General features: G+C 35.5%; 1 long non-coding RNA gene across 1 annotated transcript in view; it reads right to left on the bottom strand.

Annotated features, from left to right (window-relative positions):
• Window positions 1-6,205: 6,205 nt before the first annotated feature.
• Window positions 6,206-24,567, bottom strand: part of LOC123827251 — a 180,228-nt gene continuing 161,866 nt past the window's right edge. The window contains exon 3 of the long non-coding RNA XR_006787201.1: window positions 6,206-6,263. This is a non-coding gene — a long non-coding RNA (uncharacterized LOC123827251). The remainder of the gene's footprint in view (window positions 6,264-24,567) is intronic.

Consider the following 24,567-nt stretch of genomic DNA (forward strand, 5'->3'; position numbering starts at 1 on the left):
CCCTGAGAAATTAATACAAGTTTTTTGTTAATCTTGAATAGGAACACAATTTTATCATGGTCTCCCCACTTTCATTCTAAAGTGCCTGCTTTTGGCTCATGGAACATTAACTTCTAACATGTTTACAGAGATTACATTTTTTTGGCATCTAAAACAAAGTAATCATGCTGATATCAACTGAACTTGATATTCTATTGCAATAGATATTCTAATAATAATTTTTTTGTTAAAATATAAAGAGATAACATTTATTGAAACGGAATGTAGATCTCTCAGAAAGAAGGCATTGGTGGCAAACAGACTTGCCCTTTCATCTGGCCAAACCTTTCATCACGGCATTCCTCACACCCCGGAACATATTACATTTCAGATTTATAACCTTCAGAAGAAGTCTGAAATGTTCAGCTGTGGGAGGGAAAAGCCTGGTACAGTTCTGATGTATCCACTCCATACTTCACAAGGCCCATATAAAACAACGTATGGAATGCTGATGAGGTTGTAGGGTTGAAATACCAGGTCTGCTAAAAGCACGATGAATATTACATTAGCCGTTTGGAGTAAAGGTCTAAAATATAATACGTTTCAGTGCATAAACAAAAAGAGTGGGACATAAGACTGAACAGATAATGCAGGTCTAAACCCATAACCTTTAGCTGTCCTCTCAGAGAATGTGGTACCTCTAATCTCACAAATAATATCACTGTGATTAAATGTAACGAGAGTGCATACCAAGAATGTGCACTGCCTGCCACTGCGGAGCTTAGCCAAAGTGCCAGAGCAGGCTATTTGTCTTGGGAAACTCACTTCTTGGTAAACTCTCGCAGCCAGCCCTCAGGTATCTACTGCCCTCTGGCTGTCCTGGGCTCTCCCTGCCCACAGAATGCCGGCCCCCATCCTCCAGCCCAGCAACCCTGTGCCTCAAAACCAAACTTCCTGTCAGTTCCACTTTTCAATCAAAACTCCAGTTTCCTCAGACAAGTGGATTTTGGCATGATTTTTAGCAGAATCCTAATCTGATAATCTGGTAAAATTAATTCAAAGTAAATTGCCAATGGTTACTAGCCTAAATTTCTGAGAGAAACTGAGTTCTTGCCAATCTAATTTGCAGAATATACAAAGGATATGTTTTGAACTGGAAAAATTTCTAAGTGCCCTTTATTCAAAGTCAAATGTCTTTAATGGCCTCTTTGCTTCCTTTTCTTCCTTCCATCTTCCTTCCTTAATACCTTCCTTTCTTCCCTCTCTCCTTCCCTTTCTTCCTTCTTCCCTCCCCTCCATTTCCCTCTCCCCCTTCCTATCTATTCCCTTAATTTCTCTCCTCCTCTCTTCCTTCTCACCCCCACCCCATTGCTGCGTCAGCAGGGTGGCACTCCCTTTCCGCATGCTCAGATATCCATAAACTGGCTTCAGGGTAGGAATTAAACTAAGGCAATCATTGTCTTTCCCAAGGCAAATGCAACTTCCTCATTCACCAATACTCTTAATATTCCCCACTGGTGCCTTTTTAAATGTGTGATGAGGAAAAACTATTCAACTAAGATTCAGAATTATAGTTTCCACTTTTTAAAGTTATTAACAATAACAATTTAAAGTGTAAATAGTGAATTGGGAAGCATTACAATGAACTACTTCGTTTATTATTACTTTTTGTTATTCAGATACTTAAACTGTCATAAACAGTTACTATTGATCAAAACGTCTTTCCCAGAAATGCTAGGCATCTTTTGTAAGAATTCGCCAATATTTGCATCAGGCCATCAAAGCAAAGTACACCAATATACATAATATGCTTATTATTACTAATTAATTATTTAAAATATTCATTAATAAGAAAAACCATGGTTAGTATATTTCTACAAATAATCAAAACAGCTTATATTTATTTCATACTCTTCTGTGCCAGATGCTATCCTACTTTTCATATCATTCATTTAACCCTCAAAACAATATTATGCATTGAGTACTTTTATATACTTGCTTTTAATGGATTTGGAATACTAAGGCTTGGCCTGTTTCATGAATTTGCTTAGGATCACACAGTAGGTGAACTGTATTTAAAAAACACTGTATGGTTACATAGAAGAATATGGGCACCTCCTCCTCCAGGAACATATACATAGTCATGTTCTTTTAAAAAAATAAATCACATATGAATATTAACACTGGTTCCAATGGAAGGTGTGGGACCAGCAAGTGAGAGTTAAACTAATGTTGGATTGTCTTGCATGGAAAATAAATTATTTCTGAGGATATCTTAGATTAATATAGAAGAATTCTGGTGAAGGAGGTATTGTAGCCAGAAAAAGCACTAAGAAATACCATTATGTTCAGATCACTTCTCCTAAGGGTGGTCCAGAGGAATGGTAGGGCATTCAAGTCAGGCTTTGGCAAGTTCACAAATAATACCCCTGGTGGTAAAATGCTAAACTGACTAAAGACATATAGTAAATAATGTCTCCACAAATCATAACCAGCAGACAGAAGAGAAAATGAGTCACCTTAATCATTGCAAAAAAAAAAAAACCACAACATAGATACTGAAGGAATAAAGCTTTATGCAATATAAGAATACAATCCCAATCCAATACTTCATTTATTTCTATTGAACAAATTATTTGGAATTTTTCAATAAATATTGCTGAACATAAGTTCAACAAGTAGCAGGCTGTGTGAGGGAAGCAATTCGACAGTAGCTCAATAAATATCATAGCTGACTATTTTAAATTATAAAAGTAGTACCTATTTGGGTTTAAAAATCTAATAATACAGAAGTATATAAAACTTAAAACAAAGAGGCCTTTTTTTTTCCTTTTTTGTCATTGATATAACCACTAACCTAGGTGTGTTGTCAAGACATTTTTACTACATGAACAAATACATAGTCACTGGTCTTGTTTTTGTAAAACAAAAAGACTAAAATCATATATCTTTTTTTAATATAAGCAAATGTTTTATTTATTCAGTTTTCTTTTGATTTTGTTTTATTGTTTTTCAACAACAGTTGTCCCCATTCTCCCTCACCACTGTCCCCCACCACACCTAACCCCACCTCCCACACTCAATCCTACCCACCCTAGGTGGCTTTGTCCATGGGTCCTTTATATGTGTTCTTTGATGACCCTTCCTCTTCTCTCCCCCTCTTATCTCCCTCCCCTCTGGTCACTGTCAGCATGGATGGAACTGGAGAGCATTATGCTAAGTGAAATAGCCTAGGTGGTGAAAGACAAATACCATATGATCTCATCTATAAGTGGAACCTGATCAACAAAACAAGAAAGCAAAATATAGCCAGGGACATTGGAATTGAAATAAAATTATGTTTCTGTATAAATGTAAATGTGGCTATAATGTAAGATTGATGCACTTTTTTCTATAAGGGATCTTGCCATACATATTATTATTATAACTTAATTTAATTTATTTCTTGCCAAAATATAACATTGGGAACTTAGCAAGTCAGAGCATGTAATCCTACCATAGTTTTTGAAAAAAGTTCCATATATTTCAAAGCATGGTATCTCATAAGTCATTTGACTATTCCATAAGGTTTTGACTTTTTCCCAAGCTAGATTTTCACACATTTATGTATATTACCTTATGTATTCAGAGACCTAAGTTCCAACTCAAACAGTGTGTTTAATCATGAAATACTGTATATTTTTTGTCTCCATTATCTCACAGAAATAAGATACTGAGGACTTGGAAAAGGTACTTTATCCAATTACTTTTCATACATTTTACTCTGTATATTTTTGGAGGTAAGAAAGCAGATCTGAAGCCAAATGGCCGAGTTTAAAATACCCTGCGGACCATAGTTAAGTATGTAAAAGTTTAATAAACTAAAATTTCCAGTTACTCTGGCCAAGAGTTTATGTTCCAGAAATATTAACTGACCATTTTAAAAGTAAATCCCAAATGTTGGGATAGGTGGGTAGGTAAAGCATTCCTCGGAGGATTCTAAGGAAAACTCGCTCCAGAAGTCAGTGTGAGCAGGGTCATCCATGCAACAGCCACTATGTGTCCCCTTTGGCACTCAAGAGACCCTTATGCACAGAGAAATTTTGCAGCTGGGCAGAAGAGACAAGCATCTGGCTTAGAAAGAACACCATAACTCAGAGCAACTGTTGGCCTCTACATTTGGCCTTGTACATTGATCTTATTAAATTTCAACGCTTTCTTCTGGAAAAGGGATTCAGTTAGAGAACAAAAAATATCACAAAAAATACTTCTGGCACAATTACTAAAGTGAACAGCCTTCAGATATCTTCTAGGTGGGGAACATGTTTACCAACAAATGCAGACATGGGTTGGCGCATGTAGCCTTCTTGGGCTTATCATGAACGAGGACAACCTCCTTTCTCATCCACCAAAGGAATCAGCAAAATATCTGAACTATTTCTTTATAGCTGGTGTAATTAATGAAAAAAGATAAAATTGATTATCAGTTGGTAGAGACACAGGCTAACTGAGAATCTTTGTTAATAGAGTTCATTAAAAATGAAGTAGGTCACGGGGTTACCAAAGAATAAGTATCTTCAGGAGTGTAAATGCAGGTGGCAGGCAATGTCCACATTAGCAGGGAGGGAGAGAAATATTATGTAGGAGGCAGAATGGTTTGCTGAGTTTTAAGCTAAAGTAAGGACAAATTATGACTAGGTCAGAACTGATTTTTCTGCTTATAACTGTGAGCAAAACCAAGCAAACAAATACAAAACAAACCCTTGTATCAATAAAGATCAATATTCATACAACAGGGTCCAATATCAGCAAAATATATTAAAAATTAAATGTATATTAAAAATATACTTTTAGTCATAAGATAATGAAAAGCCTATGTAAGGATTTGTAAAGTGACTATAAAACTAACATGAATAGAGTTATATATATATATTTATAATACACACACATATGTGTGTATATATATATTTAATTGGAAGAATAACTTTAAAATTTGGGTTATGTTTTAAAGAATGACGAAAGGGAAAGTACCAACAAAACTCTTTTGAACGGCATTTATTTCTTTGAAAAACATGTAAAATTAAAAAGGAGCCATGAAGGTGCACATGTTGTAGCCAACACCACCTGGCATATTAAGAAAAATATGTATACAAAGACCCCACACTTCCTCCATAGTTTTCATTTTAATCACATCTGTTCTAAATTAGAGCTGTGTTAGATAGAACGAAAAGTCATGCCATCAAAATCCTTGAAAAATTGATAAAACCCATTGATTGCCTCCACAGACCAAAGGAATGCACACAATTCATTGCACATAGTTTCAGAGGGATTGCTGATTATCTCATCTAAAACTTACTCTCTGATCTCAATTTAAGGAGTTCTAGTCAAAAAAAAAAAATAGCCTCAACTAAATGGGATCTACTGTTTCTGAAATGTGACTCACAGAAGAAAAATTTAATTCTTGCCACTGTGTTACTGTAAATATGCAGCATTCTCCTGAGCACTGGATACGCTGGGAAGGTGGTGGACACCGGTGGGATGTAGAGCCTGCAGTGAGTCTCTGCTTGTGGAATGCTCTGGAATTATCTCCCCTTATCTTTGTTCTTTCAACCTCTAACACTCATTTTCTAAGAACCAACTACAAAGAGTTGTTTGAATAAGATAAGAAAAGCAAAAGGAACCTTACACAATATTTCTAATATCCACCATAGAAAACAGAACAAGTAAAGAAAACAACCCAGGACCCTAGAGATTTTTATAAACTAGATAAACTAACTTGTTTTTGTAAGCTAATAAAAAATCTTTTGAGCCATTTAAATGATTTAAAGAAAAAACAAATTTTAAGATATTTGCTTAAATATCTTAAAGTCTTTGCTTTCTATTTTAGAAACTAGTGTTATGATCCCAAATGCCATTTTAATACACTTCATGATTATAGGAGCACAGATATGTATTACCTAGTCACACGCCAAATCTTGAATTCTCCCTGAGAAACTTGGAATTAAATTACTTGCCATGGGTGATAGTCAAATATCTTTTACACCAAGTTTATCAAAATAAACTCATAGGAGTGGACGAAGTTTGATTCAACTGAAGTCACATTTCACAACTGCTTGCAATATTGACTATTAAGTATGCATTTTATATGTATGCAATTTGCAAATGATAACTACACAATGTAGTATTAGAGACTTGGCTGTACTTGTCTATTTGCAAGTCACTTACCATATTGTGCATTTCATTCTCTTCTCTGTTCAAATCTTGGCATCAAGACTTTCCTTGATCTCAGAAGCAGTAACAAGGTCCTGAAAAGTATTTTTTGTATTGTAAAAGATTGTGCTTATGCATATACATACAGATATTTCCCCAAATAATGGCCAATTTTTAATACTTTAATACTATTTATGAAGATATTTAGGTCCAGAAACAATTCGCAAATTAGTAGATTGTCCCTAAGAACACTTGATTTTTCTTGAACATTGTGGAGGCATCAACATTGCAGATTCACCTTTGAAAAATGTTAGATATGTATTTATTCTTTTGTCTTTTGGCTGACAGCTGAGTGGTATTCTTTTAAAAGCACCTATTTTAGGTGCTAAGAGGTCCTCATTAGATAAATTAAACAAAAACAGCATTAAGTTTTAGAAATGAAGTGTCAGAATTGATATCTTTTTGATCTGTAGGTCACTAAAGAAGCAACAAATGAGATTACAAATTAGTTACAAATAATGGGATTATCTTTCCTGCCTTAGCATTTTGGGCTTGATTAAAAACTGTTTTACTTTAGTTACTGCCTAAGATTCATGTGAGTGATTGAGAGGAAATGTATTATTTTCAAGAGGCTCCCAGATACTTTCATTCTAATTTTTCCTGCCCATATTATGAATTATGAATGCATGAATGAATAGAAAATGCCAATGACCTCTGTGTTATAGTGTAGCATTATCATCTCTGGGAGGAGCATACCATATTCAGGGTGGAGTAAACCAAATGAAATAAAACAAATAACCATAACAATGACAAATTTGTGACATAAATCAAGTCAATAAATCAGTATTCTAGTAAGGCACTGGACTGAGTTAAAAGGACCATAACAACCATTTGGGGTATTTATAACCCACTGAGGAAAGTGATACAGACATGTCTACAACTGATGATAAAAAATGAAACAAAATTAATTACAAACATGAGAGTCCTTTAATTATTTTTAGTTGATCAGGGTAGGTATCACTGAGGTACCATTTGAACTGTATCTAGATGAAAAACCAGCGTGTACAAATGTGAAAAGAGAGAAGAACATATCCAGATTAAGAGAATAGTATAGGCTAAGAGGCAGAGGACCCAGAGAGAATATGAGAAGGTAGGTAAGCGCTTCATTAAAAAAGAGCATTGTCCAATGATGCCCACAATAGCAGATTAGCTATTGGAAAGTCATTTGTACTCTGTGAGGGGGCAGTTGCCATGAAGTGGTAGGGAGAAAAATCAGATTGCATTTTGGGCATGGTAAACTGGTCAATGCAGAAAATGGTCAAAATGAGTGGAGAAGTTAGGGAAAAAGCAGGATGGGGAAAGTTTTGCAGAGAGCAAAGCACATTAGGAGACCAAAAAGAAGAAGGGAAATATGTCAAAAAAAATCCTTAACAATCTTAATTTAAAAGTAGTATATTTTGATTGTGGTTTCTCTGTGATATACATTAAAGAAGTGCATCAGTCAAACCTAAGATTTTCCAGCCAGGACAATAAAGAGGTCACTTAGGGCAATTAAATTTTGGCATCTTGAGTTTCTGATACTACTATTGACTACCAAGAAAAAAACATATAACATGTGTGATGAAAAAAATGTTCATATTTAAAAATATTTTTATCAAACATACAGATTGATGTCAACAGAAACTTTACTGAGCTTTGGAACACAATCTCTATCAATTTTCAAAGAAATAATACAAACAAAACACCTGCAAAGAAGAAATGTTAAGACATTCTTTTTTAAATTTAATCTTTACTGTATTTTTCCAATACCATTTAATCCCCTTATACCTCCCTTTCCCCAGTAATCACCACCCTGTGTCTGTGTCCATGAGTCCCTTTTCCTTTTGCTTGTACCCTCTACCCCTAACCCCCACTCCACTAGCTGTCATTCGCTCTCCATCTATGAGTCTGTCTATTTTGGTTTTTAGTTCAGTTTGTTCATTATATTCCAGATATGAGTGAAATCATATGGTATTTGTCTTTCTCTGCCTGGCTTATTTCACTTATCATAATGTTCCTGCACCCATCCATACTGTTTCAAAGGGTAACATTTTCTTCCTTTCAATGGCCAAGTAGAATTCCAATGCATAAATGTCCTATAGTTGTTTTATCCACTCATCTATCATAGACTCTTGGGTTGCTTCCATATCATGGTGATTGTAAATAATGCTGCAACAAACATAGTTGTGCTTATGCTATTTTGAATCAGTGTTTTAGTTTCCTTTGGATATGTTCCCAGAAACAGGATAGCTGGGTCAAAAGGAAGATCCATTTTTAATTTTTTGAGGTATCTCCATATTGCTTTCCACAGTGGCCACACCAGTTTGCATTCCCCCCAACAGTGCACTAAGTTTCCCCCTTTTTTCTACATCCTCACCAACATTTATTGTTTGTTGATTTATTGATGACAATCATTCTGACAGGTGTGAGATGGCATCTCATTGAGGTTTTTATTTGCATTTCTCTGATGATTAGTGCTGTTGAGTATCTTTTCATATGTCTATTGGCCATCTGTATGTCCTCTTTGAAGAAGTGTCTATTCAAGTCCTTTGCTCATTTTTTGATTGGATTGTTTGTTTTCCTGGCATTGAGTTTTGTATCTACTTTATAAATTTTGCATATTAACCCCTTATCAGATATATAAACAAATATGTTCTGACATTCCGTGGATTGCCCTTTTATTTTGTTGATGATTTCCTGTGCTGTGTAAAAACTTTTTTAGTTTGATGTAGTCCCATTTGTTTATTTTTCTTTTTGTTTCCCTTGCCTAGGGAGATATATCAGATAAAATAGTACTACAAGCATTTTCTGAGATTTTGCTGCCTATGTTTTCCTCAAGGATTTTTATGGTTTTGGGTCTAACAGTTAAGTTTTTGATCCATTTTGAATTTATTCTTGTGTGTGATGTAAGAAGATGGTCTAGTTTCATTTTTCTGCACATATCTATCCAATTTTCCCAACACCACTTATTGAATGAACTATCTTTAGCCCATGTATGTGCTTGCTTCCTCTGTTGAATATTAATTGACTATAAAGGTGTGGGTTTATTTCTGGGCTCTCTATTCTGCTCCATTGATCTATGTGTCTGTTTTTATGCCAGTACCAGGTTGTTTTGATCACTATGGCCTTGTAGTATAGTTTGATATTAAGTAGGATGATTTCTCTAATTTTGTTCTTCTTTCTCAGGATTGCTATTGCTATGTGGGGCTTTTTGTGGTTCCATATAAATTTTTGAAATATTTGTTCTAGTTCTGAGAAATATGTTGTTGGAATCTTGATAGGAGTTGCACTGAACCTTTATATTGCTTTGGGTAGTATGGGCATTTTAATGATGGTAATTCTTTCTATCCATGAACATGGTATGTGCTTCCACTTATTTATATCATCTTAAATTCTTTCTCAGTGTCTTATAGTTTTCCAATTACAGGTCTTTTACATCCTTGGTTAGGTTTATTCCAGGGATTTTATTCTTTTTGAAGTAATTGTGAATCAGATTGTTTTAATTTCCCTTTCTGTTAGTTCACTATTGGCATAGAGAAATGCAACTGATCTTTGGATATTAGTTTTCTATTCTGCTACTTTGCTGAATTTATGTATCAGATCTAGTAGTTTCTCAGTGGAATATTTGGGGTTTTCTATGTACAGTATTATGACTATAAGTACAGACACTTTACTTCTTCCCTTCCAATTTGGATGCCTTTTATTTCTTCTTCTTGTCTAATTGCTATTGCTAGGACTTCCAGTACTAGGTTGCATAAGAATGGTAAAAGCAGACATCCCTATCTTATTTCTGATCCTAAGGGGAACACTTGTAGTTTTTGCCCATTGAATGTGATGCTGGCAGTGAATTGGTCATATATGGCCTTTATTATGTTCAAGTTTGTTCCCTCCATTCCTACTTTACTGAGAGTTTTGATCATAAGTGGGTGCTGGATTTTATTAAAGGCTTTATAAAAAAATACTAAAATATTTACTCTTACCACATGGAAAGTAAGGCTGCAATTCATCAAAGCTTTTAGAGAAACAAATGTTTTCCATTCACACAATCCTCACAAATATTACTAAGACTATGAATATATTTACCAAAGGATATAATCACACTTATACATCAGACAACCTGAAACTGACATTCTACAAAACAATTGGCTAGGTTCTCTGTGAAAGTGTAAAGGTCATGACAAGCAAAGAAAGATCGTGATGTCAGATTGGAGGAAACTATGATGATTTGGGGATTGGATCCAGGACCGAGAAAAAAAGACCTTAGTGGGACGACTAAGGAAAATTGACCAGGTCTACAGAGTAGTTAATAGTCTTCACTGTTAATTTCCTAGTTTACAAAAGTGCATCCTAGATACGTAAGATGTTAAGAGAAGTTGGTTCAAAACCTTAAGGAAATTTCTGTAGCATTTTCCAAACTGTTTTGTAAGTTTGAAGTTATTTAAAAGTAAAGTGTTAATAATAAAAGATTTCTAACTATAAAAAGAAAAGCCCCATATCTGAAAAGCTTCATATCTGAAGATATGAAGAACCATATGTGAAAGCAGTAAGAAAGAAGTAGTTGCATGTATCATGTTGCTATTCAAAATTAAAAAAAAATCAACCAGCTGAAAAGTGGTCAGAACCAAGTGGCAATAAGAAAATATGTCAAGCATGACTTGGTTCTAAAGAAAGAAATTCCTCGTTTATATGTGAAGTACCCTGTTGTATTTTAGTAAATAAGCTAAAAAATAGAAACTCAGAAAGTGACTTTGAATGTTTTTCATGTGACTTTCCCAATGCAAAAAAAGATGATCAAAGCCGGTTTTGAAGTTGCCATGCCATTCAATTTTGAGTACCTACTCAAAAAACACTATGGTAACAGAAATATATGGTCTGTGATTATGAAGTGCCTCATGAATGATACTGGACTAATTATATATATTTCCCAATAACAGCACTTGATAGAATGTCTTATAACTAAGAGGCAAGCAAAGTCCTATTGAGCCATAAAAAAGGAAGAATCATTTGGAATACCTTGCAGAAGCTTGGATAATACCTGTCCACCATGGAGAAAATGAGAAGGTCTTAGGCAGTGGCAGGATCATTTGAAGTCAGTGAGAGATTCTGATGGTCAGTGATTGAGGCACAAAGGAGAAAGGAAATTTAAGAAAAGGAAAACCCTAAACAAAGCCACATATGGAAAAAGGCAGAGTGGTTTTTACTGATTCCAATAAGAGGAGGAGGAGCTCTAGGGTTGGAACTTCAATGATGAACAAGACAGTGTAGGGCATAAAGAGGCTTGGGCCTCCAAGAAACTTATGTGTTTCTAGAAATACTAGCCCCTTTCATATTTAAGGCCAATTCTATTGCATATATTTTTATCCCTAAATTCAGAATATTTTTATAGAACCTAAAGTATGAAATACATATTTAATTTCCTGCTCCAAATTGATCTTCACAAATTCCAAAGATGCTGGATCTTCAAATATGTTCTAAGTGTATTGTTTTGTAAGTAGCCAATTACTATTTACTGCCAATTACTATTTACTATTCCAAAAGGTCAGTAATTCAGATTCTTCTATAGCAACGATTACCTTATGTAAATTTAGTCAGGAGAACTGACCTCTTCAATCTTAGATTGTCAAATAAAAAACTGACAACAACCAATAGGACAATAACCATGGCTATGTTAATGAATCAAAATTATACATATTTTTTGTGTGCCACAGAATTTTAGTAATTAGTGTATGTGTGGCATGAGATGAAAATGGTTAAAAATCACTGCTTTATAGGATCCTCCAGTATCAAGCTGTCCACTGAGGTTTCACAAAACTGAAAACATCCTTGTTAATTGGATATAGATTTCATTCTAGCTGCAACTACTAAAGTAGTTTAGCAGCACTTTACTCCAGGAAACACTAGATCTGATGTAAAAAAAAAATCCCTTAGCAAATAAATTTGATAAAGATTTTATTAAGAAATGTTAATCAAGGGTCTTAGGATATAATCCTAGCAGTGGAATTGCTGGGTCAAAAAGCAGTTCCAATTTTAGTTTTAAGAGGAAATTCCATACTGTTTTCCACAGTGGCTGAACCAGTCTGCAATCCCACCAACAATACACTAGGGTTCCTTTTTCTCCACAACCTCACCAGGACTTGTTGTTTGTTGATTTGTTTATGATGGCCACTCTCAACAAACCCTGAAACACCAATCTAAAAGAACCTATGCACCCCAATGTTCATAGCAGCACAATTTACAATAGCAAAGTACTAGAAGCAACTGAAGTGCCCATCAATAAATTAGTGGATTAAAAAACTATGGTACATTTACACAGTGGTATTCTACACAGCAGAAAGAAAGAAGGAGCTCCTACCCTTTGCGACAGCATGGATGGAACTGGAGAGCATTATGCTAAGTAAAATAAGCCAGGCAGTGAAAGACAAATATCATATGATCTCACCACTAACTGGAACCTAATCAACAAAACAAACAAGCAAGCAAAATATAACCAAAGACGTTGACATTAAGAACAGGCTGACAGTGACCAGAGGGGAGAGGAGAGGGGATAGTGGGGGGGGAATGAAGGGTTTACAGGAACAACTATAAAGGACACAAGGACAATAACAAGGGTGGTAAAACAGGGGAAGGAGGTGGGGAGGGCTGGGGTGGTGGGAAGGGGTGGGAGGAAAAGGCAGAAAGCTGTACTTGAACAACAATAAAAAGAAAAAAGAAAGAAATGTTAATCAGATTTTCTTGTTCCAGGAGTTACCAGGACCTTGAAAATGTGAAAATTATAGTATGTAACAAGAAAGGAGATAATATCCATTGTTTCACAAACCCAGTAAAGTTTGAAACCTGAGCCATATGCATCTCAGCTTTACCTTATTATAAGTCTATCACATATTAGGAGGAATGGCTTAACCAAATGTCTGTGAGGAAAGAGAATTGTCTCTAAAACAATTGGATTTGTGCATGGCTATGGGTGCTATAGTACTATAGGTACTATAATTTCAATTTTTTTCCATTTAATTCCATCAGAAAATGTTGCCTCTTAGGGAACTCTCTCTTCTTTTAAAGTTGGTATTAGTGGAAAAAGTTATGAGCAGATATGTCCTTTCCTGATAACTTATTTGTGAAGAAAACTATTTTGTGAATGGAAAACCTGCATTATATTCATCCTATAACATGTTGAAGTCATGTGAAGTGATCACTTAAATGTCAATGTTGACCCTAAAATAAAACACAGAAGCAGAAAATGAGGAAAGCTAGGTAAATTTCAAAGAAATTAAGATACAAGAAATGGACAAGCAGTTTGGAAATAACTGTGTACTTCACATATCTCTAAGTCCAGCTACAAGCCAAGCATCATGCACACTCATGAAATATCACTATGTAATGTCAATACTTTGCAACTGGTTTATAATTTCAGGTATTTGGATCTGAAAGAGTGATTTTTATGCAGATCATATTTGGTGCTATAGCTTGAGAAGTAAAAGCACGTGAATGCCAAGCCCTACAGTTGGATCAGCAGAAAAGATGAAAACATTATGTCAAACTTCACTTCACAAAGCCCATGTATACACCATCATTGTTTTATAGAGAAAAATATATTTTGTATGCTAGATCCAAGATGCTGGAGGAGCGAGTGGAAATTACACTAACCTCCCCCCAGGACCAGTCCGGAATTACAACTAAATCGTGGCAAAATCATCTGGAATAAACAAGTGAACAATAGTGAGAGAGAAACCTTATAACCGTGGACAGATACAAGAAACAACTTCAAAATGGTATGACTGGTAGGGAGCGCGGTGGAGACGCTAGGGAGCTGGCTGGATGCCCACGGGTGACAACTAAAAGGCCAGAGGGATATGTAAGTGGCTGGCGGGGGGATCCCTCTGAGAAGTGTGCAACCTAAACCCCAAGCTGGGCTCCCCAGCCTAAAGCACTAGAGTCCGAAAAGTACATAGATAACACCCAGCTGTGAAATCCCCAGGAGTGTTTCTGCCAGAGACAGACAGCTGGAGACAGAAAGAGTCATGTAAAGGGTTATCACATAAATTTTCATATGCAGCCACTTACCCAGGTTTTGGCAAAGGGTAGGGCAGAGTAGACTAGACACTTGAGGAGAGACTGGGGATGGTGGCTTTGGGGAGAGAACTGGGAGAGCACCCGCCAGGATCCTGGTGCTGAGCCACTCACCACACTGCACAGTCATCTCAGTAGTCATCTCATTCAGACAAGCCACTCTTCTCTGAGTGGCATCAGTAATGGCCCCACCCCCAGGAGGGACTGTTTCCCACCTTGGGTTCTTTGCCTGACAGCTGAGTACAGAGTGACTGGATTAAGAATTAAAGGAGTCAGTTGCAAACAGTATATTACTGGTAATCTCGAACAGGCTGCCTAAGGCCAGACAGGGTAACTATCTGACATCATCAGAGGTGGATCCAGAAAGAAAATACAGTGGCAAATACTAGAAGCTACCGAGATGAAATCCACTGTGGTCTTCTCCATGATTTGTGATATTTTCTTTCCTGCATAGTTTTTTAACATTCTTTTTTTGTCCTTCAATTTTGTGCATATTAAGTCACTAGATTTTATATTATAGCTTATTTCAATTCTCATATTTTGCTCCTCTGCTCTCTTACCCCATTTTATCTTCTTATTTCCTCTTATTATTTTCATTTAAAATTTTGCTTTCTCTCTTGCTACATCTTATTTCCATTCTGCACTCTTACTATTCTCCCCCGTCCAGCCTCTCAAAGCCAATTTTCTTGTCAATGGTCATCTCACATTCCTTTTCCTGCTCTTAAAATAGTTGCACTCTCTCTCTACCTTTAGCAATTTTTGGTCGTTGGTTGTGGATAGGGTAGTTGTTGTTGCATTTTTGTCATTTTTGTCTTTAGGTCTTCACTATTTTTGTATTTCAAATCTCAAATTTGACCATTTTCCTCTCCTACTCCATTTTGCTTTCATCCAGCCCATTCTTTTTTTTCATCTCAAATTTTAATTTTTCCTCTTCAATTCAGCCCTTTTTTCTTTTTATCTCACATTTTAATTTTTCCCTGTCTTAGCCTGGGTTTCATTCCTCACTCTTAGTATTCCCTCTCTCTTTATCATGTCAAAACCACCGCCATTTCCTCCAGACATCTCTTAAGCTTTTCCTTCTTCCTTTCCCCCCTCTTATTCCCATCCCACCTTTATTAACTTTAGCTCATTTGTTATTGACAGTCCTGTGGTGGATCTTGTTCTCCAATTTGGTTCTTACTCTTTAAAATATTCATTTACTCTTTTCCTTTTTCTTTCTCTCTCTAACTTCATTTTTTAAAAATTTCTGTTTAAATCTAATACTATATACCTCCCTTCTCTTACTCCATCCTTCCTCTTCATTCCTTTTATTTATGATATAAATTTTACTTTCTCTCCTCTCATTGCTTCAAGTACCTACTTTTATTAGTATTCCCCCTTCTACCCTCTTCATTTATAATTCAGTAGGTCATCTCATATTTGCTCTCCTTTCTTATAACAGCTTTAATCTCTTTACCCTTATTAATACTGGCTCACTTGCTATTGATAGTGGGATAGATCATTTGATCTGTTTGCAGCTGACATGATATTGTACACAGAAAATCTTATAAATTCCACCCAAAATTACTAGACCTAATAAAAGAATTTGGCAAAACAGCAGAACACAAAGTTAATATTCAGTAAATGAAAGTATTTTGAACACCAACAATGGAATATCAGTAACAGAAGTTAGGAAAAAACACTTACTATAGCAACAAGAAAAATAAAGTGCCTAGGAATACCCCTAACCAAGGAGAAAAAAGAACTGTACTCAGAAAACTATACTGAAAGAAATTGAGGAAGACACAAATAAATGGAAACATATACCACATTCATGAATTGGAAGGATTAACATCATCAAAATGTCCAAACTATAGAAAACAATGTATAGATTAAACAGAATCTGTATTAAAATACCAATGTAATATTCCACAGATATAGAACAAATACTGCAAAAATTTATATGGAATCATAAACGACCCCAACTACCCCTGGCAATTTTGAGAAATAAGAACAAAGTAAGAGGGATCTCAATACCTAATATCAAACTATATTACAAGGCTACTTTAATCAAAACAGTCTGATACTGGCATAAGAACAGATACATAGATCAATGGAACAGAATCGAGAGCCCAGAAATATACCCATGTCTCTATGGTAAATTAATACTTGACATATGGGGCAGGAGCATAAAATGAAGTTAAAATAGCTTCTTCAACAAATAGTGTTGGGAGATCTGGATAGCTACATGCAAAAAAATGAAACTTGGCTGCCAGCTTACACCTTACACAAAAATAACTCAAGATGGATAAAATACTTAAATATAAATCATGACACTATAAAGTCCCATGGGAGAACATAGGCAGGAAAATTTCAGATATTCCATGTAGCAATATTTTCACAGATATGTCTCCTAGAGCAGGGGACATAATAGATAAACAATGGGATTACATCAAATTAAAAGAAAAACAAAAACTTCTGCACAGCTAAAGAAAACATCAGCAAAATGTAAAGGGAACCAACCACATGGGAAAATATATTTGCCAATGATACCTTGGACAAGGGTTTGATTTCCAAAATATATAAAGTACTCACATGGCTCCACACCAGGAAGACAAACAATCCAATTAAAAAATGGGTAAAGGACCTGAACAGACACTTCTCCAAGGAGGACATACAGTGGATCCAGAGACATATGAATGTATACTCAACATCACTAGCCATCAAAGAGATGTAAATTAAAACCACAATGAGATACCACTTCACACTGGTCAGAATGGACATCAAAAACAAATCAACAAACAACAAGTGCTGGAGAAAAAGGAACCCTAGTACACTGCTGGTGGGAATTCAGACTGGTATAGTCACTGTGGAAAACAGTACAGAATTTCCTAAAAAAATTAAAGATGGAATTACCTTTTGACCCGGCATTTCCACTTCTGGGATTATACAGTAAGAGTCCTGAAACACCCATTCAAGAGGGACTATGCACCCTGATGTTCATAGCAGCACCATTTACAACAGCCAAGAGCTGAAAACAGCCTAAGTGCCCATTAGTCAATTAGTGGATCATAAAACTGTGGTACATTTACACAGTGGAATACTATGCAGCAGAAAGAAAGAAATCCTACCCTTCCCCAACACATGCATGGAACTGGAGAGTATTATGCTAAATGAAATAAACCAGGTGGTGAAAGATAAATACCTTATGATCTCACCTATAGGTAGAATCTAGTCAACAAAACAAACAAGCAAGCAAAACTGGTGACATGGAAATAAAGAACAAACTGACAGTGACCAGAGGGGAGGGGAGAGGGAGATAATGGGGGAAAGAAGGGGAAGGGTCAAGTCAAGAACATGTATAAAGGACCCATGGACAAGGACAACTTGGAGGGAGGATTGAATGTGGGAGAGGAGGGGTGGTTAGGACAGGGGAGAGTAATGGTGGAAAAAAGGGTCAATTGTAAGTGAACAACAATGAAAATATTTTTTAAAAAGAATAATATATTTTTAAATGTAATATCATTGTAAATATTTATTTGGTAATTGTAATAAAATATGCATTTTTAAATTTTAGTAGGTAAGTTATGTTATCATACCTGCCACTACAGTTGTTTTTTATACTACATAATTTTATTTTATTAATTTTTTATTGGTGACATATTACACATGACTCTCACTTCCCCTCCTTTACCCACCCCCTTCCATCTCCACCCGCCCTTCTCACAGCCTTCAGCACATTGCTGTCTGTGTCCACGGGCTATGCATATGCACATACATGTCATTTGGCTAACCTCTATATTTCTTAATCATAATATCATAACTGCAGCTTTTTGGGCACATTTAACAGGATATTTACATAATCATAATTATTTTTGGTTTGCAGATACAATCAAGCAAAATTAAGATTATCCCTTCTTATGTAAAAGTGCCAAACATATGGTAGACAATATATAAGCTTCAAAAAAAGCATAACGTATGTTTTAATACACCTTTTTGGGGGAGTAGTATTAAAAACAATCCTTTTCTAACAGTTGTATAACCAGGTCATCTCACACAAATAATAATTTATTTAATTGAAATATCTCCTTCTATCGAGAAAGTGAATGTTTTGGGAATATATGAGTCTTGCAGCAAACACTAAATTTGATTTTTCTTCTTCTTAGTAAAAATGAATGTAATGTCACCCCAAGTCTCTCCATGCTGCTATTACAATTTTTTTCTCATCAATTTAGTTAATCTTTTCTCTCCACTATATAAGCAAACTCATGAGGAAGAAATATCACTTGTCATAGTATGTAGAAAAACTTTTCAGTAAACCTTTGATAGAATGAAATGGTATTTCATTCAAAAATGCTGGAATTCTTAGATGTAAGATAATATTATTTAGAGTATAATAATAACAGGATAAACAAAAATAGGTCTTTTTTCTTTTCCCAACAGTGAATATCTGCTTCTTGCTCCCTATTCTCTTCCTTGAATGTTAAGTGCTAGCCTTGTGTGGGCAGCCACCTCTAGGGAAGGAAACAGCATTCTTTCCTCTTGCACAAACTGTTCTTCTCCCAGATACTTACGTGGCTAGCTCCTCAGATCTCCCAAAGTTTTTACTGAAGAGTTTCCTCCTTAATGCGGTCCTCATTGGCTATGCTACATACAACTTTCATCCTTCTCTTGACACTCTTGCTTTTAAAAAACGTTTTCATCATTTAGTATACTGCATAATTCACCTACTTATGCCATCTGTTACCCATTTCCATCCCTGCAATGTAGACTGCATGGTGGCAGAGAATTTTGTCTTTTCTTCAGTTCTGCATTGCCAGCACCCAGGAGAAATATAATAGGTGCTCAATAAATTGAAAAATGTAGTCACCACCACCACCATAAAAAAAACAAAACAACACTCTTTTATGTACACTGATAATTCTGCTAGTTGGTGTACTTGGTTAAATAATTATCTCCTCAAAAACATTTAATATTTAAAGACAATGATTCATGCTGGCATAGCAAATAATAGAATATTGGACAATAAATAAAATGTCAAATGTGTAATCTGATGAGCAAGTGTTCATGTAACGTAAAAAAAAGTAAAAAACACTTTGAAAAATAATCGTGAAGCAAGATAGGTCTTGGAAGGAAAGAAGAATAGCCTGCATCTTATCTATGCCTCTGTAAAGTTTGCCACACAGTCTCCTTTTTATTTCTCCAAACTCACTTCTATCAGCCTTAACGAGCATACCTCAATTGGTCACATCTAGTCATTTCATTATTCAGTCAGGTTTTACAATAATTTGCTATTATTTTATGCTTTTGTTTTCCCAACTTTGTTGTAAGCTTCAAGGAGGTGTGATTGTATTTTGAACACCAGTGATCCCACAGCATCTGACTCAGGAATCAGTGCATGGCCAACCCTTACTACACATGTGTGGACTAGGTGGTCAATTGATCCCCATGCCATTTAGGGTATCATGAGAAGTTCTAATTTAAAAGTTGAAAGAAAGGTCACATTTATGCAAAGGACAAATCTTCAAAGACCTTTAATGGTTTAATATATCAAATGTTAAAATATAGGAAAAATGATATTCAACATTAATGTTTGTACAATATTGTAACTTATTTAAATAGGACTTCCACATTCAATATTTTGGTTCTTTTTATAATTAAGTCTGTACTAAATGTACTCTAAGCTAGCTTTCTGTGTAATTGTCCTTTTTTGAAAAAAAATAATTCAGATAGTTTTAATTAAAATAAACCTTTAAAGAAAGATAGTCATTACTACTTTGACTATCTCAACCCATATACTCTGAAGCTTGCTCAAAATTTATAACTTAAAAGTATAGATTAAGATTAGATTTGTTCAAGGGATTTTCATGGTAGTACTAAGCTTGCACATCTGTTCATTCATAATTGTTTTCTCACTATTTATTGAGTGCCTTCCATTCTTAGTCTGGGGTTTTCAGGGGACCAATGAGTCAACACTTGAGATGCCCACAGATGGGAAAATTTTTTTTACCATAGGCTAATTGATATAAATAAGAGTTGATTTCCTAGACATATTTCTGGTAAAAAAAAATCACCAAAATTCTAAATAAAGACCCAAATTACTTCTAATATTAAATATAGAAATACATGTAAGCTACACATACATTTAAGAAAGTTGAATGCAAACAAATAAAAAAACAATTTCCCAACCCACAATTCCATTTCAGGGTCACAGGTGGCCAAAGTTCTCCCTATAGTTCAGAATAGAGGGCCTGGACCTACCTGGACAAGAATTTTTACATCGCAGATGCACTCACACACACACACTCACTCAGAATGGGACAATTTAGACATACTGGTTAACCTAATATGCAAATCTTTACGATGGAGAAGGAAACTGAAATATTCAGAGAAAACTCTGGCATATATGAGGAGAGTGTACAAACTCAACAGAGATAGTATGGCCCAGGCTGGAAATCAATTATTTTTTTCTTAACATTATAACAGCACAACATTATTCAAGGACTGTACTCCTTTGCTGTAGTTCCTTGAAATAATGATATTTGATGTACTGTGTTTAGCATAGTGCCACAATGATTACAAAATGGCTGCCTTTCTACCCTTTCATTACAAAATAGTCTCTACAAGTTAAACTCAAAATCTGAAGGAACTAAAGTTACTTTCAAAAATCATCTCCTTAGAAAAACATTTTTTATTATAATCTGAATATGTAGTTCAGGGGTGCAATATTCTGACAATAGAAGACCAAAAAAGCAAACTAGAATAGTGAACACATTTATCAGTAATAGGATTTCATATGGGAACATAAAATGAAACCAGTATTAAGACTACTTTTAAGCCATGACTAATCAGAGAAAAGACAATTCAAAATATGAAACCAGCTGGAAAGTTATTCAAGCAGTAAGTGCCAGGTATTTAAACATTTTAAGATTTTTAGATGGGAGATTTAAGATGGCAGTGGAAGTTATACTCACCTCCTCCAAGGACCAAACTGGAATTACAGCTAAATTATAGAACATGCCAAACTGGATAACCATCTGAAGACTAAAATCAACAATCATAACTAAAGATTTATAGAAGCCACACTGAGACTGGTAAAAAGGACAGAGAAGAGCAGAGACATGCAGAGGCTGAAAATCCAAAGGGGTATCTGAGCTGCAAAGATACCCCTTGAGGAATGTGAGGTCTCAACCCCATTCCAGGCTCCCCAGCCTACAGCATGAGTGCTGGGAAGTGGATCCACCATAATATCTAGCTGTGAAAATCAACAGAGATTCCATCTAGCAGGATGAAACTAGAGACACTGGAAATCCAGGTGGCCTCTTAAAGAACCAATGCACAAAATCTTGCTCACAGACACTCACCCTGGGTTCCAGCAAAGGAGAAGCAGCTCAGAGGTGACAGGAGTCATACAAAGAAAGATTGGGCTCTGGCTTAGGGAGGACAGAGGGACAGCCATCAGTGTCATTGTGCTGAGTCCCTCTCCTATACTGCCCACAGGCTCCTTCTTTCTTAGGTATAGCATATGGCATCAGCCTGGAAGAATGCACTAGCCCCACCCTCCCAGCACCCTGTAGCCCTGCCTTGCCGTGCTGACACCCTGTTGAGGAATCTGCTGGCTGCAGGTAGCCTGGGCCCCTACTGCAGTCTTCCTTGAATAATTCTAGAGGTAATCTGGACAAAGTCAAAGGAGAATGTCAGAAACAAACAGGAAGAAACTAAGTTGTGTGACTTTTGGGTGAGGGCCATTCTTCCACCTGCACACCTGATAGGTACCACCACCATTCCTGTGCAGATCGCTACCTCCACACAGCCAGTTCTTATTCTATTTTAGCTTGAGAAGCTCTGCTGGCTCCACCCTGATGACTGTGGTCAGAGTCAGTCCTATGGTTAACCAGCCTGAAGGTCAATCCCACCCACAGATGAGCTAACAGCATCAGGATTTAACTACATCAAGTGAGCTCACAGAACTCACACAAGAGAGACTCTTGGAACACCCAGATCAGGTGATGAGGAAGGCTGCGTCACTAAGCCCTAGAGAACAACTACTAGGGAAGGCCACCATACCGAGAATGGGAAAGATAGCAGTCTACTTTATATGTAGAAACAAATACAGAGAGACAGCCAAAATGGGGAAGCAAAAAGACATGTCCCAAATGAAAGAAAAAGAGAAAATCCCAGAAAAACAACTAAATAAAATGGAGGCAAAAACTACCAGATACAGGGTTCAAAACAATGGTTGTAAGGATGTTCAAGGAGCTTAGGGAAAGACTAGATAAACTCAGTGACAATTGTGATGAAGAGACAGTAACTATAAAATACAGCATAGAAAGCATGAAACAAAACCAGTCAAAAATGAAAAACACAATAAATAAGTAAAGAATATACTAGAAGGAATCAACACCAGAATAAATGAAGCAGAAGATCAAATCAGTGATTTGGAAGAGAAGGTAGCAAAAATAGTCCATTTGGAGCAACTAAGAGAGAAAACAATTTTAAAAAATAAGAATAGTTTAAGGGATCTCTGAGACAACAGTAAGCATAATAACATCAACATCATAGAGGTACAAGAAGGTGAAGAGAGAGAGCAAGAGATTGGGAATATATCTGAAGAAATAATTCCTAAGACTTCCTTAACTTGATAAAAGAAAAAGACACACACATCCAGAAAGCTCTGACACTCCAAAACAAGATTAACCCAAAGAGGCTAACACCAAGACATGTCATAACTAAAATGGCAAACGTTCAAGACAAAGAGAGATCCTACAAGCAGCAGGAGAAACCTACAAGGGAGCTCCCATAAGATTGTCAGCTGATTTCTCAAAAGAAACATATCACATCAGACTTTGCACAAAATATTTAAAGTAATAAAAAGCAAAGGAGAAAAAGCTAAGAAAGACCATCACCAACTAAACAGTATTACAAGAAATGTTAAAGGGAATTTTTACAAAAAAAGAAAAAGAGAGAGAAACATAAATATGTATAATAAAAGGGTAACAAATCCAAACTTAAAAATAATCACTTTCAATATAAATGGATTACATGATCTAATCAAAAGACATAGTGTAGCTTAATGGATAAGAAAACAACACCCATGTATATGGTGTCTATGAGAGACACAATTCAGATCAAGAGAAAAATACACAATGAAAGTGAAGAGATGAAAAAAGTTATTTCAATCAAATGGAAATACAGTAACAACAAAGCTGGGGTAGCAGTACTTATATCAGACAAAATAGACTTTAAACAAAAGCTACAATAAGAGGCAAAGAAGAATATTACATCATAATAAAGGGATCATTCCATCAAGAAGGTATAACACTTGTAAATATAGATGCACACAAAACAGAAGCTCCTAAATATTTCATCAGTGGATGAAATAAGGAAGATATCCAAAGTGATACAGTCCTAGTAGATTTTCACAGCATATTGACATTAATGACAGGATCATCCAGACAGAAAATAAACAAATAAACAGCAACCTTAAATGACACACTGGACAAGATGGACTTAATTGATATTTTCAGAACATTTAACCCCAAAGCAGCAAAATATATATTCATTTCAAGTGCCCATAGAACATTTTATAGAACAGACTACATGCCAGACCACTAAACAACACTCAATAAATTTAAGACTGCAATCATATCAAGCATCTCTCTGACCACAATGGCATGAAACTAGAAATAAATTACAATTTTTTTTAAAAAAACCTGAAAAACAAACAAACACATGGAGGCCAAACAACATGTTATTAAACAACAAGTAGGTTAATGTGAGATCAAGGAAGACATCAATAGATATTCTGACACCAATGAAAATGAAAACAAAACAATCCAAAATCTATGAGACAATACCAGTGCTGAGGGAAATTCATAGTAATATAGCCTAGCTGAAAAAAAAAAACAGTAAAAATCTCAAATGAATAATCTAATGTTGCATCTAAAGGAACTGGAACAAGAACAACAACTAAAGTGATTAGAAGAAAATAAATAATAAAAATCATAGCAGAAATAAAACAGAGTCTAAAACAACAATACAAAAGATCAATAGCATCAAGAGATGGTTCTTTGAAAAGATAAATGATTGATAAACCTTTCATCAAGAAATAAGGAAGACCCAAATGAATAGATTCAGAAATGAAAGAGAAATGACAACTGCCACTACCAAAATAAAAGAATTAAGAGAAAATATTATGCAAAACTATATGTCAGTAAAGGGACAATAAGGAAAAATGGATAATATTTTAGAAATCTACAATCTCCCAAGGCTGAATCAAGAGGAAACAGAATATCTGAAGAGACTGATGACTGATAA

Source organism: Phyllostomus hastatus, unplaced genomic scaffold (genome assembly GCF_019186645.2).
Source record: "Phyllostomus hastatus isolate PE091 unplaced genomic scaffold, TTU_PhHast_1.1 phas_contig_86, whole genome shotgun sequence".
Classification (NCBI taxonomy): Eukaryota; Metazoa; Chordata; class Mammalia; order Chiroptera; family Phyllostomidae; genus Phyllostomus; species Phyllostomus hastatus.